A 19,949-nucleotide genomic window follows, 5' to 3' on the forward strand; every position below is an offset into this window, starting at 1 on the left:
CATTTCCATGTTATTCTGCAATTGATAGTCCTTGAGGGATGTTGGGATACTGTCTATGATATATACGTTTGGTATAGAAGGGGGGCCAGGATCCCTTACATCAGTAGTGGCTCCCGTTTCTGCTGTACTATGATGTGGTGGGACAAAATTGGGGTAAATTGGGAGGGGTGGCTGTTTTCGTCACCAAGGGATATCAGTTGTTTTGGATTCAAAAGGTGATATTGTGCTTTTTGGTTCATTTTGCTGGATTGGCATTGTATGCTGTGGGTTTCTGTGGTATGTGTGGGTAACATTTAGACAAATTAAAATCAGGGTTTTTTGTTTAAAGTGTTTTGGCTATGTCTATCTTTTTTGGAGGGACCTGGGCAGGGCTGGGCACCTTGGCCCTTTTAGAAAAGGTGGTATGTTTGTCGCTGTGCCCCCTTTCTTTCTTTGTTCTATGAGTTGGGTGTCTGCCCGTTTTGTTTCCTGGAATGTAGGCGGAATTTCTTTCCCCTACCAAAAGCAGTAAGATCTTGTCAGCCCTAAAGCGGCATGGAGCGGACTTACCATGTTTGCAGGAGATATGCCTCACAGAGCAGGAGCATCTCAAACTGGGGCAGGCTTAGGTGGGCAAGGTGTTTTCAGCATCCTCAGAGGGCAGGAGGGGAAGCGTGGCTATACTTATGTGTAAGGGCCTGTCTTATAAAGCTGAGTTTCTTTCTCGCAATCCCGATGGAAGATATGTCCTCCTCCATTTGTGGCTATATAGCCGTGAGTTGCTGGTTTTAGCATTGTATGGTCTCACACACTATGACCCATCATTTTATCACTCTTTGGTTCGACTTTGTCTACCATATCAATCACTTCAGCTAATAGTTCTGGGGGATTTCAAGTTAGTCTACGACCCTGCCTTGGATTGTACTATCCCCGGTTCTGCTCGTCATGGAGGTACCCGCATGAAAGTACTCCCTTCTTTTATGTGCTCACCTAATTTAATTGGTACATGGTGCTCTCTTCACCCAGGTGAGAAGAATTTTACGCATTTGTCTAGGATGCATGGAGGCATATTTTCAAAGCACTTTGGGAGGCTAAGTTCCATAGGTTTCTATGGAACTTTGGGAGGCTAAGTGCTTTGAAAATAAGCCTCATGGTACGCTTTCGCATATAGACTATGTACAAGTTGAGCAGTCCCTTTTTGCCTCAGTCTGTAGGGCAACTATTGGTCCTGAGGAAGTATCAGACCATGCACTTGTGTGGATTGATGTCAAGGCCCCAACATCTTACAATTTTTCTTCTGGATGGCGTTTTCCACAATCTCATCTAGATCAGCCCTCTCTTTTTTGGTCGGCAGCTAAAGTAGTATTACGCAGGGCGATTATTGCCTATGTTAATGCTCGTAATAAACGGCAGCCAGCGAGCATTTTACAGTTGGAGGCTCAGTTGAAAAGACCAAAACAGCTTTTATACGTCATCCTTGTCAGGACACTCAAGATCGACTTCACTCCACGCAGGCCATGCTGGACTCCCTTCTATATGAAAGAGCCACTCATTCAACTGTATTCCAAAAGCTTCGCTTTCAGCGTTTTGGGAATTGGCCGGGTTGCCATGTGGTTGTCTTAGAGTGGGACCAGTGCAGTGGTCCCTCTGCAGGACTCTCATGGTATAATCTGTAATAATAGTGCAGATATAGCGTGCATTTTCATGGAATATTTTTCGCACTTATATAAGGCTGGTGAGCCCCCTGATAGTTCCACACTAAACGCTGGAGTGACCCTGTTGCTTTCCATCTGCAATAATCCTGCTTTCCTTCCTGGACAGTTATATTCAGCCATAAGAACTTAAAAACATAAGAGTAGCCATACTGGGTCAGACCAGTATTCTGTTTTCCAAACAGTGGCCAAGCCAGATCACAAGTACCTGGCAGAAACCCAAATTGTGGCAACAATCCATACTACAAATCCCAGGGCAAGCAGTTTCTTCCCATGTCTGTCTCGATAGCAGACTATGGACTTTTCCTCCAGGAATCTGTCCAAACCTTTAAACCCAGATACACTAACTGCTGTTACCACATCCTCCGGCAAAGAGTACCAGAGCTTAACTATTCGTTAAGTGAAAAAATATTTCTTCCTATTTGTTTTAAAAGTATTTCCATGTAACTTCCTCGAGTGTCCCCTAGTCTTTGTACTTTTGGAACAAGTAAAAAATCGATTTACTTCTACTCTTTCTACACCACTCAGGATTTTGTAGACCTCAATCATATCTCCCCTCATCCATCTCTTTTCCAAGCTGAAGAGCCCTAACCTCTTTAGCCTTTCCTCTTACGAGAGGAGTTCCATCCCCTTTATCATTTTAGTCGCTCTTCTTTGAACCTTTTCTAATTCCGCTATATGTTTTTTGAGATATGGCGACTAGAACTGAACACAGATGGTATCATTTGGGAATCTCCTATCTTCTTTACATGCTCACGGAAGAGGTTCATATTAAGCCTTTTTCAGAGTTTCAGCAGAACTATTCACTCCCAGCAACTGACATCTTCTACTATTATCAACTTCGCCATTATGTTAATAGCTTGCCCTGGGAAGATTTGGCAGAGGACACTCAAGAAGAACTGCCTTCCACTTTTACACTGAGAGCGCAACAAAAAATGCCCCTCTCCTACCATCACCAGCTTATCCGGGACACAGCGCAAGAACTCAATACGCCCAGCTTGCTTCTCAATGGAGCAATGATCTCACCATTCCACTACAACTGGTGCAATTTCAAACTCACGTTTTAGCAATTCAGCAGTACACCAAGGTTGTAACATACTGGGAACTGCAATACAAATTTGCCCGCTGGCTTTCTATGGCAGCAAGATGGGCCTTTCATGTAGGTCAATGATCCAGTGGAGACTATCCGAAATGTGGAGTGCCGGGCGCTACTTTGGGTCACATATTTTGGGCCTGCCCAGGGATTCAAGCTTTTTGCCATACCTTCTTGACCTACATTACTCAACTTTGGAATGCTAGTTGGCATGATGACCCCATTTTGCGTTTTGGTTGTCTAACACTAACAACACCAGTGCCCAGGGGTATGTGTGGATTTGTGATCCGTTTAATCATAATAGCCAAGGAGACAATTTTACTAGGATGGTTCTCTCCTAGACATCCGTCTTTACAACAATGACGAGTGCAAATGTTGGAGATGATGCGGCTGGAGAGAATGGGAATTAGAGACATATCTTCACCTGCAGGCTTTTGCTTTCAAGAACTCTGCTCTCCATTTTGGAATACACTGTCACCTGTAGCACGTAGTCAACTGTTAAATCTCTAATCTTGCTGTTGGTGGGCTGGGAAGGGAGGGTGGGTAAGGAGTTCTGACAGAGTTGGTCATTTATGATATCTGAAAGTTGTTGGTTCTGTTTCTAATTAAAAGATGTGAAACAAACATGTTTATAAATGATCTAGAGATGGGAATAACTAGTGAGGTAATTAAATCTGCTGATGACACAAGGTTATTCAAAGTTGTTACATCACAAGAAGACTGTGAAAAAGTGCAAGAGGACCTTATTAGACTGGGCACATGACATTTAATGTGAGCAAGTGAAAAGTGATACATGTGGGGTAAAGAAAGCCAAACTATAGCTGTGTGATACAAGGTTCCACATTAGGAATCATCGCTCAGGAAAAGGATCTAGGTGTCATTACTGATGATGTGTTGAAACCCTCTGCTCAGTGTGCAGCGGCATCTATGAAAGCAAATAGAATGTTAGGAATTATTAGGAAAGGGATGGAAAACAAAACTGAGAATGTTATAATGCCTTTGCATCGTTCCAAGGTGCATCTGCACCTCAAATACTGGGTGCAATTCTAGTCACCGCATCTCTAAAAAGATATAGAGAAATTAGAAAAGGCACAGAGGAGAGTGACAAAAATGATAACAGGGAAAAGCTAAAGAGGCTAGGGCTCTTCAGCTTGGAGAAGACACGGCTGAGGGGAGAAATGATAGAAGTCTCTAAAATACAAAGTGGAGTGGAATGGAAAGACATAAATTGCTTGTTTACTATTTCCAAAAATACTAGGACTAGGGGACACACAATGAAGCTACTAAGTAGTAAATTTAAAACAAACTGGAGAAAATATTTCTTCACTCAAGGTGTAATTAAACTCTGGAACTGTAACAGCAGTTAGCCTAGCAGCATAAGGAGTGTCAAAGCAAATGCAAGGCACAGATAAAGAAGGCCAAGAAGGATTACGAAAAAAAGATAGCATTAGAGGCAAAAAACACATAGTAAAAAAAAGTTTTTGGTATATTATGCTGCTTCTTGTTATTTTCAGACGGTTCCTTCTTCCATTTTCTGAAGGCATTTCTCTTAGCCACACTGGGAAAAGACCAAGGGTCCATCGAGCCCAGCATCCTGTCCACGACAGCGGCCAATCCAGGCCAAGGGCACCTGGCGAGCTTCCTAAACGTACAAACATTCTATACATGTTATTCCTGGAATTGTGGATTTTTCCCAAGTCCATTTAGTAGTGATTTATGGACTTGTCCTTTAGGAAACCGTCTAACCCCTTTTTAAACTCTGCCAAGCTGACCGCCTTCACAACGTTCTCCGGCAACGAATTCCAGAGTTTAATTAAGCGTTGGGTGAAGAAAACATTTCTCTGATTTGTTTTAAATTTACTACACTGTAGTTTCATCGCATGCCCCCTAGTCCTAGTATTTTTGGAAAGCGTGAACAGACGCTTCACATCCACCTGTTCCACTCCACTCATTATTTTATATACCTCTATCATGTCTCCCCTCAGCCATCTCTTCTCCAAGCTGAAAAGCCCTAGCCTCCTTAGTCTTTCTTCATAGGGAAGTCGTCCCATCCTTGCTATCATTTTAGTCGTCCTTCGCTGCACCTTTTCTAATTCTACCATGGAGCGATACAACAGCATTATAGCATCCTCACACCTGTTTTCCATACCTTTCCTAATAATACCCAACATTCTATTCGCTTTCCTAGCTGCAGCATCACACTGAGCAGAAAGTTTCAGTGTATTATCGACGACGACACCCAGATCCCTTTCTTGATCCATAACTCCTAACGTGGAACCTTGCATGATGTAGCTATAATTCGGGGGGGGGGGGGGGGGGGGGTTCCCACATGCATCACCATGCACTTGCTCACATTAAACGTCATCTGCCATTTAGCTGCCCAGTCTCCCAGTCTCGTAAGGTCCTTCTGTAATTTTTCACAATCCAGTCGCGAGTTAATGACTTTGAATAACTTTGTGTCATCAGCAAATTTAATAACCTCACTAGTTAGTCCCATCTCTAAATCATTTATAAATATATTAAAAAGCAGCGGTCCTAGCACAGACCCCTGAGGAACCCCACTAACTACCCTTTTCTCCATTGTGAATACTGCCCATTTAACCCCACTCTGTTTCCTATCCTTCAACCAGTTTTTAATCCACAATAGGACATTTCCTCCTATCCCACGACCCTCCAATTTCCTCTGTAGCCTTTCATGAGGTACCTTGTCAAACGCCTTTTGAAAATCCAGATACAAAATATCAACCGGCTCACCTTTGTCCACATGTTTGTTTACTCCTTCAAAGAATTGAAGTAAATTGGTCAGGCAAGATTTCCCCACACAAAAGCCGTGCTGACTTGGTCTCAGTAATCCATGTCCTTGGATGTGCTCTGTAATTTTGTTTTTGATAATAGCCTCTACCATTTTCCCCGGCACCGACATCAGACTCACCGGTCTATAATTTCCCGGATCTCCCCTGGAACCTTTTTTAACAATCGGCATTACATTGGCCACCCTCTTATCTTCCGGTACCACGCTTGATTTTAAGGATAAATTGCATATCACTAACAGTAGCTCCGCAAGCTCATTTTTCAGTTCTATCAGTACTCTAGGATGAATACCATCCAGCCAGGAGATTTGCTACTCTTCAGTTTGTTGAACTGCTCCATTACGTCCTCCAGGTTTACCGTGAAGTCAGTAAGTTTCTCCGACTCGTCCACTTGAAATACCATTTCTGACACCGGTATCCCACCCAAATCTTCCTCGGTGAAGACCGAAGCAAAGACAATAAGGAATAAGCAGGACAATAAGGAAGTGGTTTAATTTTATTGGCCAGATTTTGTTTGCTAGTGTCATATAGAGCTGGGCCTGCTACTGAAATGGTGTTACAGTATATTTTTTGTGTATGTTTTCCAGACAAAACATGAATTATGACAAAGCAAAACCACATCTGTTGTTGCCTCCCAGAGCTTCACTTTAACCCAGGAACGCCAAGAAAATGCAGATACAAGTGTATAGCTTCTGGAATACATCTACCTTTTACCGGCATATAGGGTCGGCAACTTTCAAAGCTCTTTTTCCTGAGTGAACTGGATATTCAACAGCAATATCTGGATGGTTGCTGCTGTTGAATATCCAGATACTGTATGTGAGTTTCTGATATTATCTGGATAGTGGCAATATTTAGCTGCTGTCTATATAGCTTATCCACACAGAACTGAAAACAGCTTCTTTATTTTTTCTGCCTGCAGCAGCTAACATTTTAAAATAACATCATTGTGAGCTCAATATCGGGGAAATCTTTATTTGTAAGGTGTTTAAATACACATATGAAACATATCCTAAAAAACATTCTACCTGGACTGGTTTTAATTTTACAGCATCAAGAGAAATGTAGAAACAAGGAAAATGGAAAAAATTAAAACTGCCAGACACAACTTGTTGTCATTTCTGATACAACACCACAATATGCCTTATAGATTTTGCCTCCACTACCCCTCACTGGGAGATTGTTCCATGCATTCAGCACTCTTTTTGTAAAGAAATGTTGTGTTTATCTCCTTTCAGTCACAGGTCTTGGCACCTTTTTCTAGAACCTGTTTGGCATTGAAAACTATCCTTTCTTATGCATTATGAATATCTTTGAGGTATATGAATGTCTACTATAACCCTCCTCTGCTCTAAAGACATATTTATTTATTTATACCCCCACATTTTCCCACTAGTTGCAGGCTCAATGTAGCTTACATAAAACTGTAGGAAAGGCTACAGTACAGAAGTACTGAAGATCTGAAGTCCCATGTCATACAGCTTATGGTACAGATTTTTTCACCTTTTTGATGCCATTCTCTGGATAACCTCTGCTCTATCCACATCCATCCTTAAATAAGACTTCCATAAATAGGCACAATGCTCTAAATGAGGTCTTTCTTGGCTTATGCTACAGTATTGCCTGTTTGTACCTTAGCATTTTTCTGGCCCATGCTGCCACCTAACTGCAATTTAGCTATCTAGATAGGTATGATCATCTCAAGATCTTGTTCTCATTTGGCGCCTATCAGTACTGCTCTTATATTTCTTCAGCTCAAACGTAATGTATATTTTCAAAATAGCTACACGAGGAGACCAGATTTAAAATTTTAAAATCTCAGAACATAGGTACTATAGTGGAATTGAAATACAGTGCTAACAATGAAAAGAAGCATTGATTGAAAACTTAACTAAAACTCTCGCTTGTGGTTATTTGGCCCAAAAAAGTACAAAACACAAGCCCATTTTTTTTCAAGGGTCTTCTCTGAAACCAAGCTGCACTTCTGAGAAACATTATCCTATAAAATATTAAGGGGTTTCTAGCCCTTTGTCTATGGGAAAATACTTAGCAAACTAGGCCCCAACATCCACTGTATAAACTAGAACGTGGTCATTATAATCAAAACATTTAGCCAGCATTTTTAGGGTAATTACAAACAATGAATACACAGGGACTCTTGTGTGTTAATTGTAGGCAGCTGTTGTTCTAAAATCAATCCAAGTCTTCCAACATAATCTGTAGGTCAAGCTTTTCCTGTCTCCAACCCCCTCATTAGTATTTCTGAGACACTAGCCAATTCAATACTAAAAATAATTTCATGTTTGAAGGGAACTGTTTCATAATATAACATGTAAATCAATTGAATGGTCAGCACTGAAAAAAATTCAGCCATCAAATATTTACTTAGCATTCCTCAGACTTAATCTTCTCTAATTATCTGCTGTATTGACAAGAGAATTGCACTCCTTGAAGGGAGCCTCTTTAATTGATTCCTGTATGTCCCACACAAAGATACTTAACTGTAGCTGGTGCTCTCCGACAACAGTAGGCTGCTTATTCTCACATATGGGTGAATCATCCGACAGAGCCCCGGTGTGGACGCTGATTCGCTAGCACTAGAGAAAGTTTCAGCATGCGCTGGTGCCTTCCCGCTCAATACTCAAGCATGGGTCTCTCAGTCAGGTGAAAAGCATAAACAGTACAACCAAAAGCAACTCCTAGGGGAGGTGGGAGGGTATGTGATAATAAATGGCCTGCTGTCCTCGGAGAACACCAGCTACAGATAAGTATCTTTGCTTTCTCTGAGTACAAACAGACAGCATTATTCCCACATGTGGGAATCCCTAGTACCAGGCTCACCGAAAACAAGAAAGCAAGGAAAATTGAGTCTTGAAACGTCGAGACTAAAGCCTCAACCAACCTGAAACACACACACACATATATATATATATATATATATAACCAAACAACTCACCAATTACTTAAACAAATTCATAATACTACATGAATCACAATCAGGATTTCGATCCAACCATAGTACAGAAACAGTGCTAACCACTCTCATAACCAAATTTAAACAACTAATTGCAACTGGAAACAATGTCCAACTCCTACAATTTGATATGTCCAGCGCGTCTGACATGGCCAGCCACCAAATACTCCCGAATATACTAGACTACTTCGGGATTGGAGGAAACGTATTAAGATGGTTTAAAGGCTTCTTAACAGCAAGAACATATCAAGTGATTTCAAACTCAAAAACATCAACACCATGGAAACCTGAATGCGGAGTACCACAAGTATCACCGCTCTCACCAACCCTTTTCAATTTAATGATGAAACCTTTAGCCAAATCGCTATCCAACCAAGGACTCAACCCATACATCTATGCAGACGATGTTACGATATACATCCCGTTCAAACAAGACATAACCGAAATCACAATTGAAATCACACACAGCCTCCAAATAATGAACTCATGGGCGGACGCATTCCAACTAAAGCTAAACGCAGAAAAAACACAATGTCTCATCCTGTCCTCACCATACAACACAAACAAACCCAATACCATAAACACCCCAGACTACACACTTCCGGTCTCAAACAGCCTGAAAATACTGGGAGTCACAACTGACCGAAATCTCACACTTGAAGACCATGCGAAAAATAAAGAAAAGAAAATGTTCTACTCAATGTGGAAACTTAAAAGAATCAAACCTTTCTTCCCAAGAGAAATATTCCGCAGCCTAGTACAATCAATGGTACTAAGTCATGTAGACTACTGCAATGCCATATACGCCGGATGCAAAGAACAAATCATTAAGAGGCTTCAAACCGCTCAAAACACAGCAGCCAGACTCATATTTGGGAAAGCAAAATACGAAAGCGCCAAACCCCTAAGAGAAAAACTACACTGGCTCCCACTAAAAGAACAAATTGCGTTCAAAGTTTGTACCCTGGTCTACAAAATCGTCTATGGGGAAGCCCCGACCTACATGTCGGACCTCATAGATCTACCTATTAGGAACGCAAAAAGATCATCACGCACATTCCTCAACCTCCACTATCCTAACTGCAAAGGGCTAAAATATAAATCCACATACGCGACTAGCTTCTCATACATCTGCACGCAGCTATGGAATGCACTACCGAAGACCATAAAGACAACGAAAGACCTAACCATCTTCCGAAAGCTATTGAAAACAGATCTTTTCAAGAAGGCATACAATAAACATCCATCTTAAACACTAAATAACAATATTATACACGATCCTTACAAAACCGAACTTTTATAGTATGACCGCTTATCTCTCTGCTTTCAATGATCAAGCACTACCACTATAAACTTTATGCCAAATAGGATCTCTTTATAGTCGATGACCTAATGTATGTTACAAACCAACTCATTACTCAGGAACCTTAAGCACTACCATAATGTATTCCTCTTCACCATGTAAAATATACATACTAGGTGTAGGTGCAGCCTGGAACAGAACAAAACAGTGCCTAGGAGGGTGGCATTGTATTCTAGACACTGAACAAATTCTGCAAAACTGCCTGTTCAAACAGATTGTCACATCGGGTGCCCTGATCCAAACAGTAGTGGGGTGTGAATGTGCGGACTGAAGACCACATTGCAGCCTTGCAAATCTCCTTCTATGGAGGCTGATCTCAGGTGCGAAACTGACATAGCCATGGCTCTAACATTGTGAGTAGTGACATGTTCAAGAGGCAGCCCTGCCTGGGCATAAGCAAAGGATATGCTGTTTGCTATCCAATTTGAAGGTGTGTGTTTGCCAATGGCCACCCCCAACCTGTTGAAGTCAAAAGAAACGAAAAGCTGGGTGGAGTGTCTATGGGCTTTAGTCCGCTCTAGATAGAAGGCTAAGGTTCATCTGCAGTCTAAAGTACATAGTACACTTTCACCAGGATAGTAATGAGGCCTGGAGAAAAATGTTGGAGGAACAATTGCCTGGTTAAGGAGGAACTCCGACATGACCTTAGGATGGAACTTGGGGTGCGTGCGGAGGACTACTCTGTTGTGATGAAATTTAAATATATGGTAGGTGAGCTACTAGGGCTTGGAGCTCATCGACTCAACGAGCTGAAGTGACCGCCACCAGAAATACAACTTTCCAGGTCAAAAACATCAGATGGCAGGTATCCAGAGGCTCAAAAGGAGCTTTCATCAGCTGCGTGAGGTCTATGTTGAGATCCCATTAAACAACTGGAGGTTTGGTAGGAAGCTTTGTCAACAACAAACCTCTCATGAAGCGAACAACTAAGCACTGCACAGAGACAGACTCGCCCCCCTATATGCTGATAAGTGCCAACTGCACTAAGGTGAACCTTTACAGAGTTGGTTTCAAACCAGACTCAAGAGAGGTGCAGTAGGTACTCAAGCAATTTTTGTGTACAGAAAGAAAAGGGATATAAGGCCTTACCCTCACATCAGACGGAAAACCTTCTCCATTTAAAATTGTTAACATCTCTTAGTGGAGTCTTTCCTGAAAGCCTGCAAGATATGGGAGACACCCTCAGGCAATCTGAGGGATTCGAGTTCTACACTTTCAACATCCAAGCTGTGAGGGCCAGATATTGGAGGTTGGGATGCAGAAGGGACCCCTGCCTCATGAGGGTCGGAAAACAGTCTTGCGAGTTCAGTGAACCCGCTATGTGAGATGCTGAAATCATCAGAATGTTCAATTCCACCTACTGAAAAAGACAACACGCCTCCTGGGCTAGAGATACACTCTTTGTTCCTCCTTGTATGTTGATGTAAGACATGGCTGTGATATTGTCCAAGAATACGCAAAGGCTAGTAGAACTTTCCAGACAGCTGAAAGTTCCAGTTGATGGACCAGGAAGCCTCCACTCTCGACCAGTGGCCCTGTGCAGAGTGATAGAGATAATGGGCTCCGAAACTATGACAGAACAAAGAGTCTCCATGCAGAAGTGCAGCACTCAGAGATTTATTCACCCCTCTGAGATCCAGAACCGGGCAGAGAGAGTCTTCTTTCCTTGGGAGGACAAAATAGATGGAATATCAACCCATGCCCCTCTCTGCCTGAGGAACGGGCTGAATGGCCCCCAGTCTCCTTAAAGAGAGTAATATAACATAGTAACATAGTAAATGGCGATAGGTAGCACTGCCCGACTCTTTGCAGAGCTGCCGCAAGGGGATAGCATGAAAAGATCTGCTAGTGGCTTTGAAAATTCTAGCTTGTAGCCATGGAGAATGATATCAAGGACCCATTGGTCTGCAGTAATGGTGATCCACTCCTTGTGAAAGCGGGAAAGACGCCCACCTATGTCTACATACAAGGAATGAACATCGACCCTGTCACTGCAAGTGCTGCTAAGTGGAAGAGGTTCTTGAGGAAGCAGAAAAGGGATTCTTACCTCCTCGAAAGGAAGACCGAGTATGAGGAAAGTGAGGTTTTTGAGCGGAAGCACTAGCCTTCTTTGGTCTATGCCTCCGCACTTCTTGAAAACAAGACTTAGCCACCCGGAAGCTCTGTCGAGCAGGGACTGTCTCTTCATGTTCAAGTGTACAGCGCTGCGTACGTCTAGTAGCGCTATAGAAATGATAAGTAGTAGTAGTAGTAGTAGGAATGAGGCTTAGGCTTGTCCTCAGGTAGCTGCTGAACCCTGGAATCTCCCAGATCTTTAAAAAACTTCTCCAAGTCTGCAACAAAGAGTAGTTTCCCCTGAAAGGGCAACTTCACCAGACAAGATTTGGATGCCACATCAGCAGCCCAATGCCTCAACCATAGCCTGCGTTGCTGTGAGACGGCCAAGGCCATACCCTTAGCTGACACTCAGATTATCATAAAGAGCATCTGACAAATAGGACAACCCCGTCTCTAGGGTAGGGCGAAAGTCTAGAAGTGAGTCCAACATGGATAATTGTTGAGTCCACAATAAAGAAGCCCTGGCTACAAAACAAGAAGAAATTGCAGCCTAACAATTTAACGCAGCTAGTTGAAAGGCAGGCTTCAAGGTAGCCTCAAGCTTGCGGTCATGAATATCCTTTAATGCAGTGCCACCTTCAACAGGGATAGTGATATGTTTAGTAACTGCCATAATAAGGGCATCCACCTTAAACAGAGCAAACTGCTCTAAATCAGACAGCAGAAGGGGATATAATTTGGACATAGCGTGAGCCACCTGGTTAGAATCAGGAGTCTCCCACTGACCTGAAATAAGCTCCTGCATAACCTCACGAATATGGAAAGATACAGGACGTCTCTTAGTACATGACATAATAGATGGAGCAGGACCAGAGGAATAAGAAGCAGGGGAAGAAATGTTTAAAGCCTCCATAGATTTTGTGATCAACAAAGGCAACTCTGCTCTCAAAAACAGCCTAGCTACAGTAGGATCATCACACCCGTCTGACTCTGAAATGTCCAAGTCAGGGCCATCAGCAGAACTATGGCAATCAGAATACACATATAAACCTCTTCTGAGTCCCTAGGAGGAACATTCTCTAAATCCTGGAAAATGGAAACTTTTCATTTCTTAGGAAGCTGCTCCTCAAAAGCAACGAGAGGAAGAAGGAGAGGCAGCTTGAGCTGACTAATAAAAAGATCTGATATAATAAAACCAAATTTTGGCAGAGACTTCTACCTCTGCAAACCCAACATCCTAGGATATGGTAGCAGACGAGGAACCCGCTGACAAAATGGCCGCTCACGCCTCGTGAAGAACAGGAGCTATTGGAGCTGAGCTTATGAAAATCACCACTGGAGCAGGGCCAGATTGAACTCCTAGAGATGGAGTACTGATGGCCAAAGTAGGCAAAAGCAGCATTTCCACAGAAGAAAAGCAAAGCGTGCAGGAACCGGTAGCCAAGAGCTTAACCCTGAAGCACACAAGACTAATAAATATACTCATAGAAATAATAAATATAGAAAATAGCCAGTCTCGTGACCTCCAAGGCACTGAAGCCCCACAATCTTCTCATGGCACAAGCGTGCTCAAAAAGAACCACAGTGGCTGTTTTGTTTTTTTAGATACAGGAGAAAAAGAAGAGAAGACCAAGATAAAGAGGTAGAAAGTGACAACAGGGGAGCAGGGAGGGACCTAAACCACTAGGTTTACACCTAAGGCACAGGATATTCTCAACCCCAAACTCAATTGAACCTGCAAGCAGGGCCGGTCTTAGCAAGTGCGGGGCCCTATGCAGACCAATTTGACGGGGCCCCACCCTAGCTCCGCCCCACCCTAGCTCCGCCCCCACCCTAGCTCCAGAGCCGGCCACCCCTCCCTCCGAGCTCCAAGGCCCCCAGCTCCAGGGCTTGTCGATCCTGCACAGTCAATGCCAACTGAAAACCATGTCTTTTTCACAAACACAGATACACCCTAATCCACTATAGAATAAGTAGTAATATTTAAACTTTCTATTTAGACAAAAATTAAACTGAACCCCCAAGATGCCAGACTCTGCATTCAACACCACAGAAACAGAAAATGTCCCCTAGTACTGTGCAAAATATAAAGACAACAGATGTAAATTTGAAAAAAAACTAACAAATACCAATCACCACTTTACAAATTAACAAATAGAAATAAAACAAATATAGAAAATAAAATAATACCATTTTATTGGACTAATACATTTAGCTTTCAGAGGCCAAAACCTCCGTCCTCAGGTCAATACAGTATAGAGCTGTTACAGTATCCTATCCTGACCTGAGGAAGGGGGCTTTGTTCTCTGAAAGTTTGTCAAAATGTATTAAAATTAGTCCAATAAAAAGATTACCTTATTTACATGTTCCATTATAAACATTTATTAACACAGCTACAATACTAATATCCTAAAGCAAAAAAATAAAAATACATATTTTATTTACAGTTTGTCGTCTCTGGTTTCTGCTTTCCTCATCTTCTTTTCACTGTCTTCCATCCAGCATCTGTCTTCACTCTCTCTCTGCCATCCAGTGTCTGCCCTCTCTGCTGTCCCCTCCATCCAATGTCTGCCCTCTCTCCCTGCCCCTTCCGTGCACATCTGCCCTCTATCTCTGCCCCTTCCATTCACTGTCTGCCCTTTCTATCCCTTCCATCCACTGTCTTCCCCTTCTCTCTGCCCCTTCAATCCACCATTTGCCCTCCCTCTCCCATCCATCCGGGTCTGCCCTCCCTCTCGCTCCCCCTTCCATCTAGGATCTGCCCCTCTCTCTGCCCCTTTTTTCAGCCCCCAGTTCCAGCCCCACTATCCCACCAGTCCCCCGTTTCAGCCCCAGCCCTTTTCTCCCACCAGTCCCGAGCTTCAGCCCCCAACCACTCCTCCCTGTCCCCTTTTCAGCCCCCAGTTTCAACCCCAGTCCCCAGCCCTTTTCTCTCACCAGTCCCAAGCTTCAGCCCCAGCCACTTCTCCCTATCTCCTTTTCAGCCCCCAGTACCCACAGTTTCAGCCCCTGCCCCTTTTCCGCCTCCAGTCCCAGTACTAGCCCCCTTATCCCACCTACCCTCCTTTTCAGCCCCCAGTTCCAGCCCCCTTCATCCACATGCCTTGTATTAGAACCACCCTTTTCAGCCCCAGAACCATTCTCCCACCTGACCCATGCATGCCCCATTTTCCCACCAGCCCCATGCATGGCCCCCATTTCCCATATGGCCCCTTCTCAAACCCCAGTTCCAGCCCCCTTCTCCCATCTGAGAACCCCCATCCCACACCCTTCTCCCATCTGAGTCCCCCTTACCCCCTTCCCCCAACTGAGAACCCCCATCCCACACCCTTCTCCCATCTGAGTCCCCCCCCGTCCCCACCCACCTAAGAACTCTGTTCTGCTGCACCCACTAACTTTAAAAAAAAAATTGAGAAGCGCCGAGTAGCAGGCAGCGCCTCGTGTCTGCCCTGCTACAAATCTCCTGCACATCGTCGGGCCGGCCTTCCCGCATTAAGTCCCGCCCTCCTCTGAGGTAATAGCCTATTACCTCAGAGGAGGGCGGGACTTAATGCGGGAAGAGCCTATTACCTCAGAGGAGGGCGGGACTTAATGCGGAAAGGCCGGCCCGACGATGTGCAGGAGATTTGTAGCAGGGCAGACACGAGGCTTGCTACTCGGCGCTTCTCAATTTTTTTACTGAAGAGCAATCGAGCAGCAGGCGGGGCGACCCCAGGCGCGCCGCGCGGGGCCCCCTTGAGCGCGGGGCCCTATGCGGCCGCCTCGGTCGCCTCGCCCTAAGACCGGCCCTGCCTGCAAGTATGACAGGAGCCACACTGAAGTCACAACAGCACACAGGAGCTGCTATCCCGCCTGCTAGAGGTAAAGAATACTGGCTTGGTTGCTAAGCGCAGGAGCTTATGATGCACAACTCAGAGTTCTCTATTTCCACCTGCTGGTGGATGGTCACAACCCATTTGTCTGGACTGATCCTTGGAATTAAACGGAAAGAACCTTTCCACTGAGGAAAAGTACCCTGAATCAGCACGAGATATGAGCTTGAAGAATAATTCGTACAAGCATCCAGAAGGCAATGTGAGGAAGAATATTTTTTGAGAAAGGATTTGACAGACTCGTGAAAGGGTAGCAGAAAGGAGGACCACAGTACATCAACTGTAATACCAGCATCCAGACTAGGCTGCATGACGTGAGATTGAATGCTAGTGGCCTTAAGTTGCAGTATAGCCCCATTAATTTTAGTTACTTTTTGTTTGACATATGTGGCTAATTGATTAGAAGAGAGAATGACTACAGTTACTGATGTTACGTTTTCAGTCGACAGAAGCCTCTAAGAAGGCTAAAGAACTTATGGATATTTAAGTGGATGCAACCAATTTGCTCTTTATAGTAAAGGGTTTTAGTTTCTACAATCTTTTTCTTATAATCCCCGATAGCCTTCCTCCAAAGCATTTTGTTCTCGTCAGATTTATGTTTGGACCACTTTCTCTCTATTTTTCTACACTGCCTCTTCAGGAGAAGAATATCTTGATTGGGCCAGGGTGACACCTATGAATGAGTTTGGGCAAAACTCTGATGGAAGCCATACTATCCAGGGTAGAACTATATAATTCATCCCACTTACACAAGAAATCCTTGCTGTCTGCATGTAGCAGCTGTGCACCATCAAAGATTCCAGACCAGAATTTTACAGGATCAATTCTGCCTCTCGATTTAAAAGGAGAAAAAGTGACAGTGGACTGAAAAGTTCTAGTAGCTTCCCTCCAGTAAAGAGTGAACTCCAGAGTCTTATGGTCTGAACAAGGGATATGGCACCAGGATGGATCACCCAGGTAGAAATTCTTCTTATGCACAGTTCTTTAAGCCAGCAGATCCAGCAGATGACCCCTAATGTGGGAGGACTGAAAATGTGGCAGAAGGAATTGTCAGGAGGTGAGAAAATCAAGTAAGCTCTTTGTCTTAAAATCCCTAGGGTTATCAAAATGCAAATTAATATCACCTACTAATAAAACATTAGCAAATTTAACACAAATATTTGAGACAAATTCAGTAAAACAGCTTTCTGAGGCAGACAGGCTTCCTGGAGCATCACTTAATTTGCAGACAATAATCTTGAGATCAGAAAAGTACAGTTGGGACAATAGTTCTACTTTGAAGAAGGCCTTATAAATGATGGCGATTCCACCCCCTCTATGTTTAGTTCTAATTCGATAAAGGACCTTGTAACCCAGGGGATATAAAGCTTTGAATAAAGGATCCTCTGTTGAATGAAGCCACGTTTCAGAGACCAGCAACAACCCAAATGGTTTCTCCACCAACCAATCCCTAATAACATCAGTTTGATTGACCATCAACCTAGCATTTACATACCCAATTGAAATAGAGAGGTAGGAGGTGGAGACCAAACTAATTGAAGGAAAAGTGAGTATATGGTATCTGAAGAATGAGGTTCCTTGCCTTGCATGTGAATGAGAGAAGCTTGAATGGAACAAGGTTGTACGGGCAGGAACTCAGCGATTAATCCTATGAGAGATTATAATAAGGATTGAGAGCAGCAGTATGAGGGCAGAAGAACAGCACACAAGTCAATAAGCAGCAGAGCCAAGGAACAAAGTTCACTTAATGCAGCATGGTAAAACTCACACTTACAAACTGTCCAGTGCAGACAAAGGACAGTGGAGCTGCCCTACTCTGAGGAACTTCACCCAATGCCATCAGATTTTCCATAAAGGGATGCAAAAAGGGAAGTGCCCTTTTGGCAAGCCCCTTCAGTGCAATGCCTGAGGCGTGACACCACAGATCAAAGTCTCCCTATGTTTTTAAAAAGTGCTGACATCAGAACTAGCAGCACGATTCAAATGACAACAGTCTGTATGGTATTAGGAGAGAAGTTTGTCCGGGTAGTAAGGACTCACAGCTGATAAGTGTCCTGTGGCCCAGCGCTGAACTAGACGCCTCGTAGCAAGGTCTCCCTATGTTAGAAAGTGCTGATGACAGCAATAGCAGCGCGATTCAAATGACAACAGTCTGTATGCTGGCAGGAAAGAAATTTATCCGGGCAGTAAGGATTCACAATTGATCACAATATAATCTTCACGTGTCAATAAACCTCTTAACAAGCTCCTCATGCCCCAACTTCTCTACAGTGTAACAGTAATTTAGGTTGCCTTGAGGAATGACAGCGTCCTTAAATATGTGAGTGAAAGCATTTCAAAACTTAAGACACAACAACCAACTGATCGGCACTCAGCCCACGGTGGTCAGCAGTTTTTTTTTTAATGCTGACCTCCACGGGCAGAATTAGCCCTGGATATTCAGTGCTGGGCCACGTCTGAGCACTAGCACTAAATATCCAGAACTAATTCATGATACAGTGGCCACTGGAGCTTATGCAGCCCCTACCGTTCAGTGAATCCAGACTGCCCCAATTTGACTGCCCCTATCGGACCGACCGTTCACTTGTCTATTAGATTGTAAGCTCTTTGAGCAGGGACTGTCTCTCTTTGTTAAATTGTACAGCGCTGCGTAACCCTGGTAGCGCTCTAGAAATGTTAAGTAGTAGTAGTAGTGGTTGATATTCAGCCGGGAACCGCATAAGACACTTATGTGGATCCCAGCTGAATATTGGCTGGGACCCACATACAAAAAATATAAGGGGGCCAGATCTGGTGCCCCCTTCCACCACCCAGATCATCAAAACATCCCAATCTGATCCCCCCACCCCCCCTAAGGTTTCTGAAGCCCCATCCCCTGTAGGCACACTGCTTGCTCCTGCCCAGCCTTGTCCTCCTATCCAAAATGAATGCCGTGATCTGTAGCAGCAGCTTCGTAGTATTCATTTTCATTCTCGACCACCATAGACTTCTATAGGTGGGTAGGGGTCAGTCTACGGGGGTGGGATGGGGGGGGGGAATCAAGATCAGGGGGGCCTGTTGGACTTAGTTTAACCAGGCACCAGTCAATATTCAGACTAGTCGATATTCAGACTAGTGCCCCAGTTAAAGTCCCCACATAAAGTTAGGACAGCTTTTTTTTCTGTCCAAACTTCATGTGCTTCCTAGCCCATTATCAAACTGAATATTGTCGCTAACCGGCTAGGGCTATGCTCTGCTTAGTCTCCACCCTCAGCCTGCCCCTAAACTAGCCAGTTAGGGGTTGGCCATTTAGCAGTACTGTCTGGTTTAAGTGCCACTGAATATTGCCGCCTAGCCCCAAACATAAGTACATAAGTACATAAGTAATGCCATACTGGGAAAAGACCAAGGGTCCATCGAGCCCAGCATCTTGTCCACGACAGCGGCCAATCCAGGCCAAGGGCACCTGGCAAGCTTCCCAAACATTCTATACATGTTATTCCTGGGATTTTGGATTTTTCCAAGTCCGTTTAGTAGCGGTTTATGGACTTGTCCTTTAGGAAACCGTCTAACCCCTTTTTAAACTCTGCTAAGCAAACCGCCTTCACTACATTTTCCGGCAATGAATTCCAGAGTTTAATTACACGTTGGGTGAAGAAACATTTTCTCCAATTTGTTTTAAATTTACTACACTGTAGTTTAATCGCATGCCCCCTAGTCCTAGTATTTTTGGAAAGCGTGAACAGACCAGGAAATGGCCAGGAGCCTTTCCTGGTCATTTAAATCACTCTGAATATCAGGCAGCAAGTATTTAAACTCAGCTAGATAAACATGCAAAGGTATGCAGATTTGTGTACAGGTAACAGGATGATATAACAAGAACTTAGAAAATACACTTTCTTGAGAGCACATTTTCTCATCTGTTAATGTGATTTCCTTGGCCAAAAATATTTCCTCTATTTGGAATGTTTTCTAATCTAACTACAGCCTGTGATAATGCATGAAGCCTTTCCTGCCAACCACTCTCTTTCATTCTGAAAAGAAAATGAACCTGACCTATGACTGCTGAGATGAGATCACTGGAACACAGAAGACTAATGCTACCAGAA

The 19,949-nt window shown here is 43.7% G+C and overlaps 1 protein-coding gene across 2 annotated transcripts in view; it reads right to left on the bottom strand.

Moving 5' to 3' along the window:
- The window catches only part of COL24A1 (collagen type XXIV alpha 1 chain), an 804,368-nt gene that overhangs the window by 669,065 nt on the left and 115,354 nt on the right, over nt 1-19,949 (bottom strand). The window lies entirely within an intron of this gene.

The sequence above is a fragment of the Microcaecilia unicolor genome, chromosome 6 (assembly GCF_901765095.1).
Source record: "Microcaecilia unicolor chromosome 6, aMicUni1.1, whole genome shotgun sequence".
In the NCBI taxonomy this organism is placed as follows: Eukaryota; Metazoa; Chordata; class Amphibia; order Gymnophiona; family Siphonopidae; genus Microcaecilia; species Microcaecilia unicolor.